Source organism: Pseudophryne corroboree, chromosome 2 (assembly GCF_028390025.1).
Source record: "Pseudophryne corroboree isolate aPseCor3 chromosome 2, aPseCor3.hap2, whole genome shotgun sequence".
In the NCBI taxonomy this organism is placed as follows: domain Eukaryota; kingdom Metazoa; phylum Chordata; class Amphibia; order Anura; family Myobatrachidae; genus Pseudophryne; species Pseudophryne corroboree.
In genome coordinates, this window is record NC_086445.1 from 484,190,314 (window position 1) to 484,208,786 (window position 18,473).

General features: G+C 46.6%; 1 long non-coding RNA gene across 1 annotated transcript in view; it reads right to left on the reverse strand.

Moving 5' to 3' along the window:
• Positions 1-1,083: 1,083 nt before the first annotated feature.
• The window catches only part of LOC135050898 (uncharacterized), an 88,235-nt gene continuing 70,845 nt past the window's right edge, over positions 1,084-18,473 (reverse strand). The window contains exons 3-4 of the long non-coding RNA XR_010241907.1: positions 13,612-13,653; positions 1,084-1,181 (exon numbers count right to left, since the gene is read on the reverse strand). This is a non-coding gene — a long non-coding RNA (uncharacterized LOC135050898). The remainder of the gene's footprint in view (positions 1,182-13,611; positions 13,654-18,473) is intronic.

Genomic DNA, 18,473 nt, shown 5'->3' on the forward strand with positions numbered 1-18,473 from the left:
GCTCTGGACACTACGCTGACAGACACAGCAAACCTTCTTGACACAGCTCGCATTGATGTGCCATCCTGGATGAGCTGCACTACCTGAGCCACTTGTGTGGGTTGTAGACTCCATCTCATGCTACCACTAGAGTGAAAGCACCGCCAGCTTTCAAAAGTGACCAAAACATCAGCCAGAAAGCATAGGAGCTGAGAAGTGGTCTGTGGTCACCACCTGCAGAACCACTCTTTTATTGGGGGTGTCTTGCTAATTGCCTATAATTTCCACCTGTTGTCTATTCCATTTGCACAACAGCATGTGAAATTGATTGTCAATCAGTGTTGCTTCCTAAGTGGACAGTTTGATTTCACAGAAGTGTGATTCACTTGAAGTTACATTGTGTTTAAGTGTTCCCTTTATTTTTTTGAGCAGTGTATAAATAACCTAGCAATACGTCTGGAAAGCACAATGTAAATTTTTGCTGATGATACTAAACTGTGTATGGTAATTAAGTCTGAAACGGATGTTGGGTCTACAGAACAACTTTTTTAAACTAGAATTTTGGGCATCTAAATGGAACATGCGGTTTAATATAGAAAAATGTAAAGTCACGCACTTTGGGACTAAAAATAAACATGCAACCTATAAATTAAATGGGGAATATCTAGGAGAAACAGTAGTTGAAAAAGATTTGGGTGTGCTCATTGATAAGAGACTTAGTAGCAGTACACAATGTCAAAGTGCAGCAAAGAAGGCAAATAAGGTGTTAGGATGCATAAAATGGGGTGAGACAAGGGATGTGACCGTAATCCTGCCACTATATAAATCTTTGGAACGGCCACACCTGGAATTTTGTGTTCAGTTCTGGGCACCACACTATAAAAAAGATATCTTGGAACTTGAAAGAGTTCAAAGGCGAGCTACAAAATTGGTTAAGGGGTTAGAGGAACTGTAATATGAGGAAAGGCTTACTAGTCTGAATATGTTTACACTTAAAAAGAGGTGCCTAAGAGGAGACAATATTAATATTTTCAAATATATAAAAGGACAACACATGGAGCTATCTAGCGATTTATTTATTGAGAGAACCTTACACAGGACACGTGGTCACCCTCTGAGGTTAGGGTAGAGAAAATTTCATACCAAACGAAGGGGCGTAAAGATTTAGAACTCTCTGCCAGAGAAGGTAGTAATGGTAGAATCTGTAAATATGTTTAAAAATGGATTAGATACATTTCTAGCTGAAAAAGATATACAGGGATATAGCATTTAAAATACATTTTTTATTAATATCACAAATTATAGTTGTTAATTAGGCTTCAAATCATTACTTCAGCTTGGTCATTGTAGTAAACGTACCTAAATACAGTATAGTGCAAGAATTATAATACAGGTTGAACTCGGTGGGCAATTTGTCTTCTTTCAACCTCATTAACTATGTTACTATGTTACCTTCGAATGCATTGTCACAAGATCTAACAATCTTGCATTGCGGTGTTGTAATTTTTTTTTCTCTGGTTCTCCTACTTTACATCAGCTTTAAAGTAAGTAGCCTTAGTTTCCCCTAACTCTGCTGATAACACCTAACTGACCCTCCCCAGTGCCTAACTCTAACCCTCCCCTCCTACAGCCTAACCTGTAACTGTCATCATTCTGAGAATGTCAGCATTTCACATGCTGATATTCTGTAGATGTCGATATGTTCCATTTTGACATTTCGACAATGTCAACATCCTAACTGTTGACATTGTGCTCGCTACAGTATGTTATCATAAATGTCAACATAATGATTGCATCTCCTTTGATAAATATGTCAAAGGTGCTGTCACTATTGAGGAATAAACCTCCAGTAATATTCCCCAAATCCCATTAAAAAAAAACATCTGCTTCTTTGTGGTGGCCACTACAGTGTCTTTTAAGGCTTACAACATATTTAACAAAGACTCAAAACAATCATTGCCTACCATATAAGCCACATTTTGTAAGGTTGGCGGTTAAATCTGCTTCTGTAATGACTGGAGCACAGCCCAAATACTGTTTAAAAGCACCCTCCAATGAGTACTGTAAATAACTACATCATCCAAATATGTAGGCAGCAGCATACTTCTTATGAGACTGAAAAATCAAATTAATAAATCACTGAAAGGCAGAATGGGTCTATGAAGCTCAAACGGCATAGTAGCCCATTGAAACAAAACCAAGGGAGTAGAAAAGGCTATTTCCCCAGACTCCTCAGTCAGCTCATTATGTCAATGCGCTTTTGTGAGACCAAGAGCTGAAATATACTTGGCTAAACCTAACTGATCAAGGAGTTCATAAACTATGGGCATGGACAGTATATGTATCAAACTTTGATACTGCCTGGACCCGGCTAAACTATTCACTACTAGGTGTTTCTGTTACCCCTAATTTTATTATTTCTTTAATAACTTGTTCACGCTAGCAACTGGTAACCTCTGTGGCCTTTGGTGAACAACCACCTCAGGATGGGTTACAATCTTATGTTGTGTCAAATACACCACTAGGGGTTATAGAGAACTTTTCTGTTCTAAGGAAAATTAAAAGCCTTCTGCAACCTGAGCCCTTGGCAAAAAAATAATTATATTTGAGGACCTATATCACTTCCTCTTGCAAAAGCATATCTTGTTCTTTCCAAGCTTACAATAGATGCACATGATATTCTGTTTCATCTTTGGGTATCTGATTGTGAAATGTAATCATTTATATATCCTGCCCTATGATTTAATACAAAAGGACACTGCCATTTTGCTAATAATTTGCTGCCTTGAGTAGTCAATAATAATAGAACCTTCTCTACTGGTGCAAAATCTCGAGCCCTTGTAGTACAATTTTATAACTTTTTTAGTGTTTTCTGTTGGGAGTAACAAATTCTTTCTGTCTAATTGACTAACCAAATCAAAATGATATTGCATGTGCATAACATACTAGAGATCATTCTGTCCTTCTAGATTCTCTCCAAAGAAATCCAGAACATACCAAGGTTTCCACCCATAAAGAATGGTGAAAACCCTGTAAAAGTTTGGGGTTCCTATTGGAAAGCAAGCAAGTAAGGAATACATTTGTCCCAATATCTCTGTTTGGATGTGTTATGGAACTCCAGCCAGTTATGTAAGCCCACTGGAGCCAGGGCCATCTTAACAATAGTGTAGGCCCCTGGGCAAAGTAATGCACTGGGGCCCCTACCCATTCTCTAGGGGCAGGGGTGGCTGTTGCCAGGGCCGAAACTAGGATTTTTGTCACCCGGGGCAAGGTAGTCATTTGGCATATATATATATATATATATATATATATATATATATATATATTTCCGAACTTTTTGACCCATGAAAAATTGCCTTTTCTAACATAAATTTCATATCCATCCCCCTTGCCTCCCATATTTAATCAAGGGACAGCATGCTCCGAAGACCACACCATAATACCCCAATTCAAATTATGCCACACAGCAGCACAATCTTATTCACATTAGTAGTATCCCTGATTGACATCACACCATACCACAAAGTAGTGTCCAAATAAATACAATGTTTAAGCTCTTTAAAAATATATTTATGTGAGGTGATACAGCAGGATACACCGTACTGGAACCTGATGGATTAACCGGAAGATACTGAAATAGCTTGCAACTGAGTGCGGGCTACACCGTGAGGTAGAGAGCAGGGACAGCACAGATGGTGCAGCTGCGCTGTGAGTTTGTATGCACAGCGCAGTGGGGGTCGTAACTATTGCAAGCAGGATTCAGGAACAGATGAGTATTAACCCTGTAGTTGGTAGGCGGGAGTGGCACAGTACAGGCACAACAAACTGGCTATGTATAAACAGGCAGAGCATCCACAGGAACCTGGAACAGAGACCAGCGTTTTTCATGCAGGGTATAAGCTATAACTGGCAAGAGCCAGATGGACTGGCTGGCTTATAACAGGAAGAGCAACCAATAGGGGCTACAGGAACATCCAGCCCAGAGTGATTCATTATAATCTGCATCGCTGCACACACTCGAGACTTCCTGCTTTACTATGCAACCAACGACGCCGTCGCTGTCCGGCATCCTGGTTGTGCCCAGCAACCGACAGGGACCTGTCACTGAGACAAGCCACCAGGCAACTTGTATCAGGATGAAGCTGTACATAAGGGATATGCCTCTGGATAGCGAGTGGTATAATAAACTACTACCAATATAAACCAGCATCCTTTTGAAGATGGTTTAAGGTGACCCACCAAATGAATCCCATTCCTTTCAAAAAGCACATTTACAATTGGCAAAGGAACTAATGAGACTGATTGATTATCATACTGTAAGTACACTGGCAATATGGACAAGCTGTACAATATTTAGCTACTTCAGCATACATTTCCAGCCAAAAGAACCTTGCCGTAATTATCTATATCTTTCTCTTACGTCCTAGAGGATACTGGGGACCACATTAGTACCATGGGGTATAGATGGCTCCACTAGGAACCTTGGGACTTTAAGAAATCAATAGTGTGTGCTGGCTCCTCCCTCTATGCCCCTCCTACCAGACTCAATTTAGAAAATGTGCCCGGAGGAGCCGGTCACGCTTAGGGAAGCTTCTGAAGAGTTTTCTGCATTTATTTTGTTTGTTGTTTTCAGACAGGGCTGGTTGGTTGGCAGCCTGTCTGCTTCGTGGGACTTAGGGGGACACGGCCCAACCTCCTATAGGGTTAATGGTCGCATTCCCCGCTGGCAGGACACTGAGCTCCTGAGGGTCCTATTCGTAAGCCCCACCACGGTGAGCATACAGTCCCGCAGCACGCCGCCACCCCTAACAGAGCCAGACGTAAGAAGATTGGTGAGTAGGTGCGCGGCGTCCTGGTTAGCAGGTCTGTAATGGCGGCATCAGGGTATGGAGCGCAGCACTGACATGCAGGCTGCGTCTCTAGGCTCAGTATAACATGCTGTATGTGCGTGTGTTTCCGCTGTGATCGGCGAGCTGAGCTTTTTAACAATACCCTACACTGGCAAACAGCTTACAGGAATTCTAACCTGCTATTAAGCTTCTCAACCAGTATAATAAAACTGGGAAGACCGCACGCCATTACGTGGGAGGGGCTTCACTATAAGCGGATCCAAAAGCACACCAGCGCTATTTTCCCTCTGCAGCTTACACTGACAGGACTTGCAGGGAAGTGCAGCTCCTCCACAAAGACTCCACGTTTCCTCAGCGGTACCAGGCGGTCATAGTAAGGGGGGGGAGCGGTGTTAGAATACTAAACCCTATTAAGGAGCTTAGTTTGCGACCCAGCTGAGCTTGGCTTTAGCATACAGGGCACGGTGTGGCTGGCTCCATCTTCTCTGTGTCTCCCTGCGGGCTCCGTGTGGGTTAACTGTGCTTTCACCTTTAGTGTGTGTGTGTGTGTGTGTGTGTGTGTGTGTCTTCACATTACCATGTCAAGGGAGTGTGTTTCCTGCACAGCAGAGTGTTTGTCTCCCCCGGGGGATTCACTACAGTGTACCCAGGATAGTACACATTCTCAGGCTAGTGGGTCTGAACCCGCATGGTTGTATTCCCTTAAAGGGATAATCTCACATATTTCTAATAAATAATTAAGACAGTATGTGGAGGACCTGATGACTAAAGATTCAGTTCCCATACCAGCGTCTCAGACCCCTGCCATTTGTCCACAAAAGCGTACTCTGGCCCAAATCCTGCAGGCTGACACTGAAGATGACGTATCAGACGCATAGGAAGGTGAAGTGGACTCGTGTGGGGGGATGCAGCCCTGTCACAAGGAATACAGGCCCTAATAGAAGCTATTGGAGAAGTCCTGCTCATTCCTGACAAGGTGGCGGAGGTGGATGAGCAATCTTATTTCAATGTAAAAAAGAAATCCTCTGCTACTTTCCCTGCTTCAAAGGAGTTAAATTCTCTGTTTGAAGAAACTTGGGTTAATCCGGACAAGAAATTTCAGATCCCTAAAAGGTTACTCACATCCTTCCCGTTTCCCCAGGATGATAGGAAAAAGTGGGAAAATCCACCGATTGTTGACGCATCGGTATCTAGGTTGTCACGTAAGATAGTCTTACCTGTTCCTGGGGCAGCCTCCTTAAAGGACACGGCTGACCGCAAAATTTAGACCACTCTCAAATCCCTGTACACAGCTGCTGGGGTGGCCCAGAGACCCACTATTGCTTGTGCATGGATCATTAAATGGTCAGGTAATCTAATTGACGGGTTAGATTCCTTATCCAAGGGGGAGATAATTTTACTCCTACAGCATATACAGGACTCTGCTAATTTTATGGTGAAGGCCATAAAGGAAATTGGTTTGCTCAACGCATGCACCACTGCCATGGCAGTGTCAGCACGCAGGGGCTTGTGGCTACGCCAGTGGACTGCGGATGCGGATTCCAGGAAAGGCGTGGAAAGCCTTCCATTCACAGGTGAAGCCCTTTTTGGAGATTAACTGGATACGTGGATATCCAAGGCTACGACGGGTAAGTCTACATACCTTCCTTCCGCAGCACCCCGAGCTAGGAAAACCTACTCTGCTCCAACTCTGCAGTCCTTTCGGACAGCGAAATTTAAAAGTAAATCTAAAGGTTCTTCTACAGCTTTCAAAGGCAATAGAGGTAAACCCATAAAACCTGCAACTACAGTTTCACAGGAACAGACCTCTGGTTCTGCTTCCTCAAAGCCTTCAGCATGACGGTGGACCACACTGCCTGGAAGACAGGCAGGTGGGAGCCTGATTAAGATATTTCTGTCACATATGGGCAACATCATGCCTGAATCCATGGGTCAAAGATCTTATTGCCCAGGGCTTCAGACTGGAGGTTCAGGAACTCCCACCTCACAGATTCTACAAATCAGGCTTACCAGCTTCTCCAGAAGCAAGCATGACTTTACAAACAGCAATTCAAAAAGTGGTAAAGACTCAGGTCATTGTTCCAGTTCCACTTCAACTGCAAAACAACGGTTATTATTCCAACCTGTTTGGGGTACCAAAACCAGACGGTTCGGTAAGGCCCAATTTAAACCTCAAGTCAATGAACCCGTACTTACGGGTGTTCAAATTCAAGATTGAGTCTCTGAGAGTGGTGATCTCAAGTCTGGAGGAGGGGGAATTCCTGGTGTCTCTGGATATCAAGGATGCATACCTTCATATTCCGATTTGGCTGCCTCATCAAGCTTATCTAAGGTTTGCATTACAGGACTGTCACTACCAGTTCCAAGCCCTGCCATTTGGCTTCTCCACGGCACCGAGGGTGTTCACCAAGGTAATGGCAGAGATTATGTTTCTCTTCCGCAAGCAAGGAGTGAACATAATACCATACCTGGACGATCTGCTGATAAAAGCGCCATCTAGGGAGAGGTTGTTAGACAACATTGCCCTCTCAACACGACTACTCCAGGATCACGGGTGGATTGTGAACCTGCCAAAATCTGACCTGGAACCAACACGGAGGCTTCCGTTCCTGGGGATGATACTGGATACGGAGGCACATAAGTTATTCCTTCCACTGGAAAAGGCATTGGTAAATCGATGGTGCGGGATGTTCTAAGACCGACCCGGATATCGGTGCATCTATGCATTCGCCTCCTGGGGAAGATGGTAGTATTCTTACGAGACACTGCAGTATGGAAGGTTTCACAAAAGGCCCTTCCAGCTGGATCTGTTGGACAAGTGGTCCGGATTGCATCTTCACATGCACCAGAGGATACGTCTGTCGCCAAAAGCCAGGATTTCTCTTCTGTGGTGGCTTCAGACTTCTCACCTGAACGAGAGCCGAAGGTTCGGGATTCAAAATTGGATTCTGCTAACCACAGATGCAAACCTCAGAGGTTGGGGAGCAGTCACCCAGGGGGAACAGTTCCAAGGAAAATGGTCAAGTCAGGAAACCATTCTTCCGATCAACATTCTGGAACTAAGGGCCATATATAACGCCCTTCTACAGGCATCACATCTTCTTCAGGATCACGCCATTCATGTTCAGTCAGACAATGTGACGGCGGTACCGTACATAAACCGACAGGACGGAACGAAGAGCAGAGCAGCAATGTCAGAGGTAACAAGGATTCTCCTCTGGGCAGAACGGCACGCTGTGGCGTTGTTGGCAGTCTTCATTCCGGGAGTGGACAACTGGGAAGCAGACTTCCTCAGCATACACGACCATCAACCAGGGGAGTGGGGCCTTCAACTGGAGGTGTTCGGGTGCTTGACATGTCAGTGGGGAATTCCCCAAATCAACATGATGGCTTCTCGTCTCAACAAGAAGCTCAAGTGGTATTGTTCCAGGTTAAGAGACCCACAAGCAGTGGCGGTGGACGCTCTGGCGACTACCAGTTGGTGTGCGTGTTTCCACCACTTCCAATGATCCCAAGAATTCTCAAAAGAATAAAAAGGGAAAAGGATAAAGCTATTCTCATTGCTCCGGACTGACCAAGAAGGGCCTGGTACGCGGATCTACTGGAGATGCTCCTAGAGGACCCTTGGCCTCTACCTCTTTGCGAGGATCTTTTACAACAGGGGCCGATCGTCTATCACGACTTACCGTAGCTACGTTTGACGGCATGGAGGTTGAGCATCAAATTCTAGCCCAGAAAGGGATCCCGTACAGGGTTATTCCAACCTTGATCCAAGCCAGACAGGGGGTAACATCTTAACATTACCATCGGATTTGGAAAAAATATGTCTCTTGGTGTGAGAACGGAAATTTCCTGCTGTGGAATTTCATATGGGACGTTTTCTTTTTTCTGCAGTCAGGACTGTATGTGGGCCTACGTTTGGGCTCCATAAAAGTCCAGATTTCAGCCTTACCCATTTTCTTCCAGAAACACTTGGCTTCTCTCCTGGAGGTTCAGATAGTTTTGAAGGGTGTTCTGCTCATCCAACCGCCCTTTGTGCCTCCTACGGCACCTTAGGATCTAAACGTGGTGTTGCAGTTCCTGCAATCGGAATGGTTTGAGCCTTTACAGGACGTTGACGTCAAGTTTCTTACGTGGAAGGCTGTCACACTTTTGGCCCTGGCATCAGCAAGGCGTGTGTCGGAGCTGGGGGCGTTGTCTCACAAAAGCCCCTATTTGATTTTTCATGAACATAGAGCTGAACTCAGAACTCGTCAGCAATTTCTTTCAAAGGTGATGTCTGCATTTCATATCAACCAACCTATTGTGCTTCCGGTGGTTACCGACACCTCTGCTACTTCAAAGTCCTTGGATGTTGTGAGGGCTTTGAAGATCTATGTGAAGTGGACAGCTCGTCACAGAAAATCAGACTCGCTGTTTGTTCTCTATGATCCCATAAAAATTGGGTGTCCTGCTTCAAAGCAGTCTATTGCACGCTGGATCAGGCTTACTATCCAGCATGCTTATTCTACGGCAGTTTTGCCGGTTCCAAGATCTGAACAGGCCCACTCTACTAGGTCGTGGGTTCTTCCTGGGTGGCTGTCCGGGGTGTCTTGACTTTACAGCTAAGTTCTACAAGTTCGATACTTTGGCCTCTGAGCACCTTCAGTTTGGTAAATCTGTTCTGCAGGAACCTCAGCACTCTCCCACCCGGTTTGGGAGCTTTGGTACATCCCCATGGTACTAATGTGGACCCCAGCATCCTCTAGGACTTTTCTCGTAGTCCGTAGAGCAGCGATTGCCAACCCGTCGCTTACGCGGGCTGTGCGCGGCCAGGAGGGGCTGAACTTGGCTGTGCACGGCCAGGAGTGGCTGAATGCGGCTGTGCAAGGCCGGGAGGGGCTGAACGCGACTGTGCGTGGCCGGGATCGGCTGAACGTGGAAGAGCTGACGGCACCACCAATTTCTCCTCCATCTGTGCCCCTGAACAGCCGCATGCAGTGTGATGGAGCCCGCACCCCAGGGCACGATAGCAGCGTTTAGTCAGGGTTAGTGCCAGCATTATTATTCAAGACTTCTGTGTGTGGTGACAGCTGATGTCAGCACAATGCCTGTGTATTATGATGGCATACCTCCCAACTGTCCCGATTTTCGCGGGACAGTCCCGTTTTTTTGGGACTGTCCCGCTGTCCCACCCGCGGGCCGCAGTGTCCCGCGGTGTGGAAGGGGCAGTTGGGAGGCTCCTGTCATCGCTGCAGTCTATTCAGTGAAGACAGGGAGAGGGGGCATGCCAGCGGCTCACAGAGTGCTGGTCATGCCCCCTTTAGTGATGAAAAACGGGGGCGTGAGTCGCGATCGCGGCAGCGCCGTGAGGCCACGCCCCCTTTTGGTTAGGTCACGCCCCCTTTTCAGGCGTGCGCAGGAGTCCCTCGTTTCAATCACAGAATGTTGGGAGGTATGTGATGGAGCATAATGTGGCCGTGCCACAACCTCATTATGCTCCAATATGCTCCATCAGTATACACATGCATTGTGCTGATTTTTGCAGCCATCACCACACCTATTTAGAGTCTAAATAGGTGTGGCAATGGCTGCAATAATCAGCACAATGCAGGTGTATACCATACTTACCTACTTTCTGGCAGCTCTCTCCGGGATAGAGCTGCCAGGACGGCTCAATGGAGGGGCTGGGCTGGAAAATGACGAGAGGAGGGGGCGGGGAGGAGGAGGGGCAGAGGCAGAACGAGGGCGGGGTTACAGAGTTACACCATTAACCACGCCCCCGCTCTGTAATGCCGCTATAACCGGCATTTTATAGCAGGGGGCGTGACTATGATGACGCGATTCAACAAGAATCGCGTCATCTACTGTCCGGACCGCCCACTTTACTCTCAAAGTGGGCGGCCGGGCAGGTGGTAACTTAAAAAACCGGGAGACTTGTCTGCTCTTCCGTGGGGCCGGGAGGGTCACCCGATTTTCGGGAGCCTCCCGGCCATTCCGGGGGAGTAGGCAAGTATGGTGTATACTGATGGAGCATATTGGAGCATAATGTGACTACAGTTTATTTTGGCACTGCTGGGGGGGCATTATTTGTGTATCTGGCACTGCTGGGAGGACATTATTTGTGTATCTGGCACTGCTGGGGGGACATTATTTGTGTATCTGGCACTGCTGGGGGGACATTATTTGTGTATCTGGCACTGCTGGGGGGCATTATTTGTGTATCTGGCACTGCCGAGGGGCATTATTTGTGAATCTGGCACTGCTGGGGGGCATTATTTGTGTATCTGGCACTGCTGAGGGGCAGTATTTGTGTATCTGGCACTGCTGGGGGCATTTTTTGTGTATCTGACACTGCTTGGGGGCATTATTTGTGTATCTGGTACTGCTGGGGGCATTATTTGTATCTGGAACTGCTGGGGGGGGGCATTACTTGTGTATCTGGCACTATGCGGGGGGCATTACTTGTGTATCTGGCACTATGCAGGGGGGGCATTACTGTTGTGAGGCCACACCCACTTTTGTGAGACCATGCCCACTTTTCTGAGGCCACACTCACTTTCGCAGGCATGCGCATGCATTGGGGGGAGGGGATAGCTCTTCCAGAGGTTTTATTTTCCGAAAGTAGCTCACACCCCAATTAAGGTTGGAGACTGCCATACAGGATACTGGGCGCCCGCCCAGTGCTTTGTGTTTTCCTGCACTGTTACTGGGTTCATTATTGTTGTTGGTTCAGCTGTTGCTGTTAAAGTTTGGTTAGCATGGTTTTCCTCTTGTTTGTGTGTGCTGGTTCGAATCTCGCCACTGCTCTTTTAAATCCTTCTCTCAAGGTATGTCCGTCTCCTCGGGCACAGTTTCTAGAATGAGTCTGGTAGGAGGGGCATAAAGGGAGGAGCCAGCGCACACTATTGATTTCTTAAAGTGCCCAAGGCTCCTAGTGGACCCGTCTATACCTCATAGTCAGGGCCGGTTCTAGACCTTGTGGCGCCCAGGGCGAAAGTTTCCTGTGATGCGCCCCGCCCCCCACCTCCCTTTCCAGGTAAAATACAGTTGGTGCACGCCCCAAAACAGGGGCGTGGCTCCTTCATAGGGAAGGGGCGTGGCTCCTTCATAGGGAAGGGGCGTGCCCACGTTATCCCCCTCGATTTGTGCCCCCAGTAGTTGTACCCCCAGCAGCTGTGCCCCTTGTTAATTTGCCCCCAGTGGCTGTTCCCCCTGTAGCAGTGCCCCCTTTGGTAGTGCCCCCTGTAGTTGTGCCCCCATTACCAGTGCCCCTTATAGTAGTGCCCTCATTAGCGGTGCCCCTTGTAGCTGTGCCCCCAGTTGATTTGCACCCTGTAGCAGTGCCCCCAGTATGTGCCCCCTGTAGTTGTGTCCCCAGTAGTTGTGCCCCCAGTAGTTGTGCCCCCTGTAGGTTTGCCCCCAGTAGTTGTGCACCCCTGTAGATTTGCCGTCAGTAGCTGTGCCCCCTGTAGATTTGCCCCCAGTAGTTGTGCCCCCAGTTAATTTGCCCCCAGAAGCTGTTCCCCCTGTAGCAGTGCCCCCTGTAGATCTGCCTCCAGTAGCTGTGCCCCTTGTAGCTGTGCCCCCATTTGTAGTGCCCCCAGTATGTGCCCCCTGTAGTAGTGCCCCCATTTGTAGTCCCCCAGTATGTGCCCCCTGTAGTAGTGCTCCCATTTGTAGTGCCACCAGTATGTGCCCCCTGTAGTAGTGCCTCCAGTATGTGCCCCCTGTAGTAGTGCCCCCATTTGTAGTGCCACCAGTATGTGCCCCCTGTAGTAGTGCCCCCATTTGTAGTGCCACCAGTATGTGCCTCCTGTAGTAGTGCCCCCACTTGTAATGCCACCAGTATGTGCCCCCTGTAGTAGTGCCCCCACTTGTAGTGCCACCAGTATGTGCTCCCTGTAGTAGTGCCCCCACTTGTAGTGCCACCAGTATGTGCCCCCTGTAGTAGTGCCCCCACTTGTAGTGCAACCAGTATGTGCCCCCTGTAGTAGTGCCCCCAGTATGTGCCTCCTGTAGTAATGCCCCCATTTGTAGTGCCACCAGTATGTGCCCCCTGTAGTAGTGCCCCCATTTGTAGTGCCACCAGTATGTGCCCCCTGTAGTAGTGCCCCCATTTGTAGTGCCACCAGTATGTGGACCCATTAGCAGTGCCCCCTTTAGTAGCGCCGCTTTGAAACCTTAAAAAAATAAATATCACAATACTTACCAGCCTCACTCCTGTTTCCGGATCGCTGCTGCTGCTGCTGTCTACGGTCGCCGGCTTCTCTCTATGGGAGAGACGTCCTGACGTCTCTCCCATAGCAGCGCCGCACTGACACTAGGGGTCAATTATGACCTCTAGTGTCTGTCAGCGACGCCGGCTGCAGCGGGCGCACACGGCGCTCGCTGCAGCCGGGGAGGGAGGGTAGATTAGTAGCGGCTCTTGCCACGGCGGCGGCGGCGCCCTCAGGGTAGCGGCGCCCTGGGCAAAAAGCCTGCTTGCCCGTGGCAAGAGCCGCTACTGCTCATGGTACTAATGTGGACCCCAGTATCCTCTATGGACTACGAGAAAAGGATTTACCGGTTTGTAGTTAAAATCCTATTTTTTGTCTACCCACAAATGTCTACTCTAAGGATTGGTATGGGCTAATGACCACACATGCTTACGGAAAGAGATGGGAACTATATCAATTGCTGAATTTTTTCACCTGTTTGTCTATGTCGATTTTTTTTCTATACAAAAGCAATTCTGGAAAATAAAACAGGTATATTGCATTTTGTTTCTACTATCTAAAAACTGACTATGAACAGTCACTACCTTTTCAAAATCTCAGTAGTCCTGGATCTTCCCGTTCAGCAGCTGTGAAATCAGAGAATGGTATATTGGGAAATGCCATTCTATGAAAATAAGTAAAAATGTTGCATATGTGACACTGTAAATAAATCTGTAGCTCTGTATCTTTTACTTTTTCAACTTAGGTTGAAAAGTTAAATTCTAGCTCTTTCTCATCATTGGTTTTCATAACAAATAAACCTGCGTTCTTTATTTGGAGTTGAGGGAAATTATCGAGCAGAAGTTTCTTATGCAAAATGGTGGTGGACTTGGTTTGTCCCATACATGATAACTACATTTTGTGATAATGTGTTGGGTATAACAGAGACTTTTTTTTTTTTTCTACCTAAAAAAAAAAAAAAAAATCTAGTTAGGCACTGATGTTACTTCCATATTTTTTTTTAAATAAAACTTACTTGAGTTAAGTTTTAACAAAAATGGATGTAAAAATGTGTGCAAATGTCCCATAGGCGACAGTGGAATGGCCCAAAAGAGTGTCAGTATTTCTTCATTATAACCTTGTAACCCCACATAATTTTGTTTACCAGGAAAATTCACATTAGTATTATGCAGATGCCCCCCTAACATCAATTTCAAACACATTTAATCCTACCTCACTGTGCAAATCAATATCAGCAGATCCAGGCATACAGTAAAATAATAAAATAATAATAATAATAATAATAATTGTATTTATATAGCGCTTTTGTCTCTCAGTACTCAAAGTCTCTTTACAGACATCAAAACATGGTACATAGGGGGTCATTCTGACCCGATCACACGCTGCAGTTTTTCGCAGCGTAACGATCGGGTCAGAACTGTGCATGCGCCGGCGCCATAGTGCGGAGCAGACTAGCCCTGTTCTGGGCGTCCCCCAGCATGTCTGAGTTCACGATCAACTCGGAATGACCCCCATTGTACAAAGGATTTAGAGTAAGAGCAAGTAGAGAATCACACATGAATAATTAAAACAAAACTTAAGGTGCATACACATTTCAGTCAATGGTGGTCATTCCGAGTTGATCGCTCGCTAGCAGTTTTTAGCAGCCGTGCAAACGCTATGCCGCTGTCCACTGGGAGTGTATTTTAGCTTAGCAGAAGTGCGAACGAAAGGATCGCAGAGCGGCTACAAAGTTTTTTTGTGCAGTGTATGAGTAGCTCAAAACATAATCAGCGCTTGCGATCACTTCAGACTGTTCAGTTCCTGTTTTGACGTCACAAACACGCCCTGCATTTGCCCAGCCACGTTTGCGTTTTTCCTGGCACGCCTGCGTTTTTTCGAACACTCCCTGAAAATGGTCAGTTGCCACCCAGAAATGCCCACTTCATGTCAATCACTCTGTGGTCAGCAGTGTGACCGAAATGCATCGCTATACCCTGTGTGAAACGACATAGTTTGTTGTAATAGTACGTCGCGCGTGCGCATTGCGCCGCATATGCAGAAGTGCCTTTTTTTGCCTCATCGCTGCACAGCGAACAAATGCAGTTAGCGATCAACTTGGAATTACCCCCAATATCACTAATTTTCCCCATTCTGATAGATACTGACTAAAATATTGCACAGTGTTTATGCCGCAAGCGACGGCATATGAGTGATCCCAGGGGTCGTAAACGACTTCCTCTGTCGGCTGTACATGCAGGTCAATTTTGGCTATGTCGGCCACAACAGCATGTACATGCCGGCCGCAGCGTGGCGTCACTGAGCGATATCGTTTGTGGTATGTGGGGCAGCCCGGGGAGGAGCTCATGGAGCGTATCACACAGTGTGCACCCACGTTTAGTACAATAAGCATATTGTTTACTTGGTGTAGGCATTTTAGGCAATAAATTCCATGCGTTATATATTCACCTAAAAAAAGGTACCAGGTGAAGCAGCCATCTTGGGTGCACTACGTAGACTATAACCTGTGTTGAAAAGGTCACGCCTAGAAGAGATGTTCCAAAACGGGTGGTTGCAGCATCGTAACACTAGGAGTGGGGTCCCAACATGACCATTAGCTCCATGTATTTTTCATCCCATCCATAAGCAGTGCAGGTGAGACAACCATGGCCCTCATTCCGAGTTGTTCGCTCGCAAGGCGAATGTAGCAGAGTTACACACGCTAAGCCGCCGCCTACTGGGAGTGAATCTTAACTTCTTAAAATTGCGACCGACGTACGCGCAATATTGCGATTACAAACGAGTTAGCAGTTTCAGAGTAGCTCCAGACTTACTCTGCCTGTGCGATCATTTCAGTGCTTGTCGTTCCTGGTTGACGTCACAAACACACCCAGCGTTCGCCCAGGCACTCCCACCGTTTCCCCGGCCACTCCTGCGTTTTTTCCGGAAACGGTAGCGTTTTCAGCCACACGCCCCTGAAACGCCGTGTATCCGCCCAGTAACACCCATTTCCTGTCAATCACATTACGATCGCCGGAGCGAAGAAAAAGCCGTGAGTAAAAATACTTTCTTCATAGTAAAGTTACTTGGCGCAGTCGCAGTGCGAACATTGCGCATGCGTACTAAGCGGATTTTCACTGCGATGCGATGAAAAATACCGAGCGAACAACTCGGAATGAGGGCCCATGTTGGGCGCACTACGAAGGTTACACTGTGGGAGGTTAGCCATACAAGAACCTGAGGCATATGTATAGTAATGCGGCATACATTGTATGGATAGCAATGCAAATGAAAACCACAGTGGCGCTAAAACAAGATTACACATTCTCCTATATGAACAGTAAAATAACCTTAAAAGTCCTCAATTTGGTGATGATGAATTCCAGAAATCAGATCCAAAGGCAGATAAATAATAAGCTTGTATCTCGAAAAGAAAGTATATAGGTGGCCATTCCGAGTTGATCGCTCGTTATTTTTTTTCGCAACGGAGCGATTAGTCGCTAATGCGCATGCGCAATGTCCGCAGTGCGACTGCGCCAAGTAAATTTGCTATGCAGTTAGGTATTTTACTCACGGCATTACGAGGTTTTTTCTTCGTTCTGGTGATCGTAATGTGATTGACAGGAAGTGGGTGTTTCTGGGCGGAAACTGGCCGTTTTATGGGAGTGTTTGAAAAAACGCTGCCGTTTCTGGGAAAAACGCGGGAGTGGCTGGAGAAACGGAGGAGTGTCTGGGCGAACGCTGGGTGTGTTTGTGACGTTAAACCAGGAACGACAAGCACTGAACTAATCGCACTGGAAGAGTAAGTCTCGAGCTACTCAGAAACTGGACAGAGAAGTCTTTTCGCAATATTGCGAATCTTTCGTTCGCAATTTTGATAAGCTAAGATTCACTCCCAGTAGGCGGCGGCTTAGCGTGTGCAATGCTGCTAAAAGCAGCTTGCGAGCGAACAACTCGGAATGAGGGCCATAGTGCAACACCGTTTTTCAATTTTAGAATCAAAATTCTTATAATTAGGCACACACTCACATTTATATAAAATATCAGGTGCTTCATATAAATTCTCTAGACAGCAGCTTTTTCTCGAGGTGACCTTAAGTACTTTCATCTATTGTTTGCATGAGGCTAACAGCATTTGCCAAGCCAGTGGAGGGGTAACCTTTTTCTACATGCTTTTTTTAACTTGTTATGAAATGTGAGTGCACTAAACATTAAAAATTCGTTTTACATGTTAAATGGTCTGCACTATATTTCCATTTCTCTTTGAGTTACATGCATCTATTTGAAGAGAGAATATGTCATGAAAAATCTGCTGTCTCAAGAATTTATATGAAGCGCCTGATACATACTTGCCTACCCTCCCGGAATGGCCGGAAAAATCTGGTCACCCTCCCGGCCCCCCGGAAAGGTGGGCAAGCCTCCCATTTTCGCTGTCAGGCCCTCCGCACCCCACATCAGCCGCCCACAGCAGGAACAGGTGGGCGTCCGAGGGAATCTGATGACGCGATTCGGGTTGAATCGCATCATCGTAGCTCCACCCCCGCTATACAGCGCCTATTTTCTCGGCACTGTATAGCGGGGGCAGAGCCATGATGACGCGCTCGTGATACCACGCCCCCGCACTGCCCACTTCCCAGTAATCATGCCCCCGGACAGCCCACATTGACTGACCATATAATTGAAGTTCTTAGCACACAATTGCGCAAATATGCGGGCCCATGTACCGCGGCCAGGTGACTTCATCACATGGGTCCCTAACATTCCTAATACTATCACATTATATAAATTTATACAGGACTTACCTCTAAATAGTGCCATTTCAATGTGTGATCTGAAATGCAGGAACCTAGCTAATTAAAACACCTGAGGGTAAATGGGAGGGGTGCCAATACCAGAGGAAGGAAGCCTTGCCTTCCAGTGTACAATATATACACAAATATCGAGGAAAAAAGGGGGGCCTGGACTGCACACCCTAATACTAGAGATTTCAAGAGGTGCTATCATGCTGAGGCTTCTAATACTATGCTGGAGGAAGAGAGATGCAGATGCACACTCCTAGCACTAAGAACACTGATAGTAGAAATAATTTAAATGAACTCTCACAATCAAAATGGAGTATAATTGAAGTTCTTAGCACACATTTGCACAAATATGCGGGCCCATGTACCGCGGCCAGGTGACTTCATCACATGGGTCCCTAACATTCCTAATACTATCACATTATATAAATTTATACAGGACTTACCTCTAAATAGTGCCATTTCAATGTGTGATCTGAAATGCAGGAACCTAGCTAATTAAAACACCTGAGGGTAAATGGGAGGGGTGCCAATACCAGAGGAAGGAAGCCTTGGCTTCCAGTGTACAATATATACACAAATATAGAGGAAAAAAGGGGGGCCTGGACTACACACCCTAATATTAAAGATTTCAAGAGGTGCTATCATGCTGAGGCTTCTAATACTAT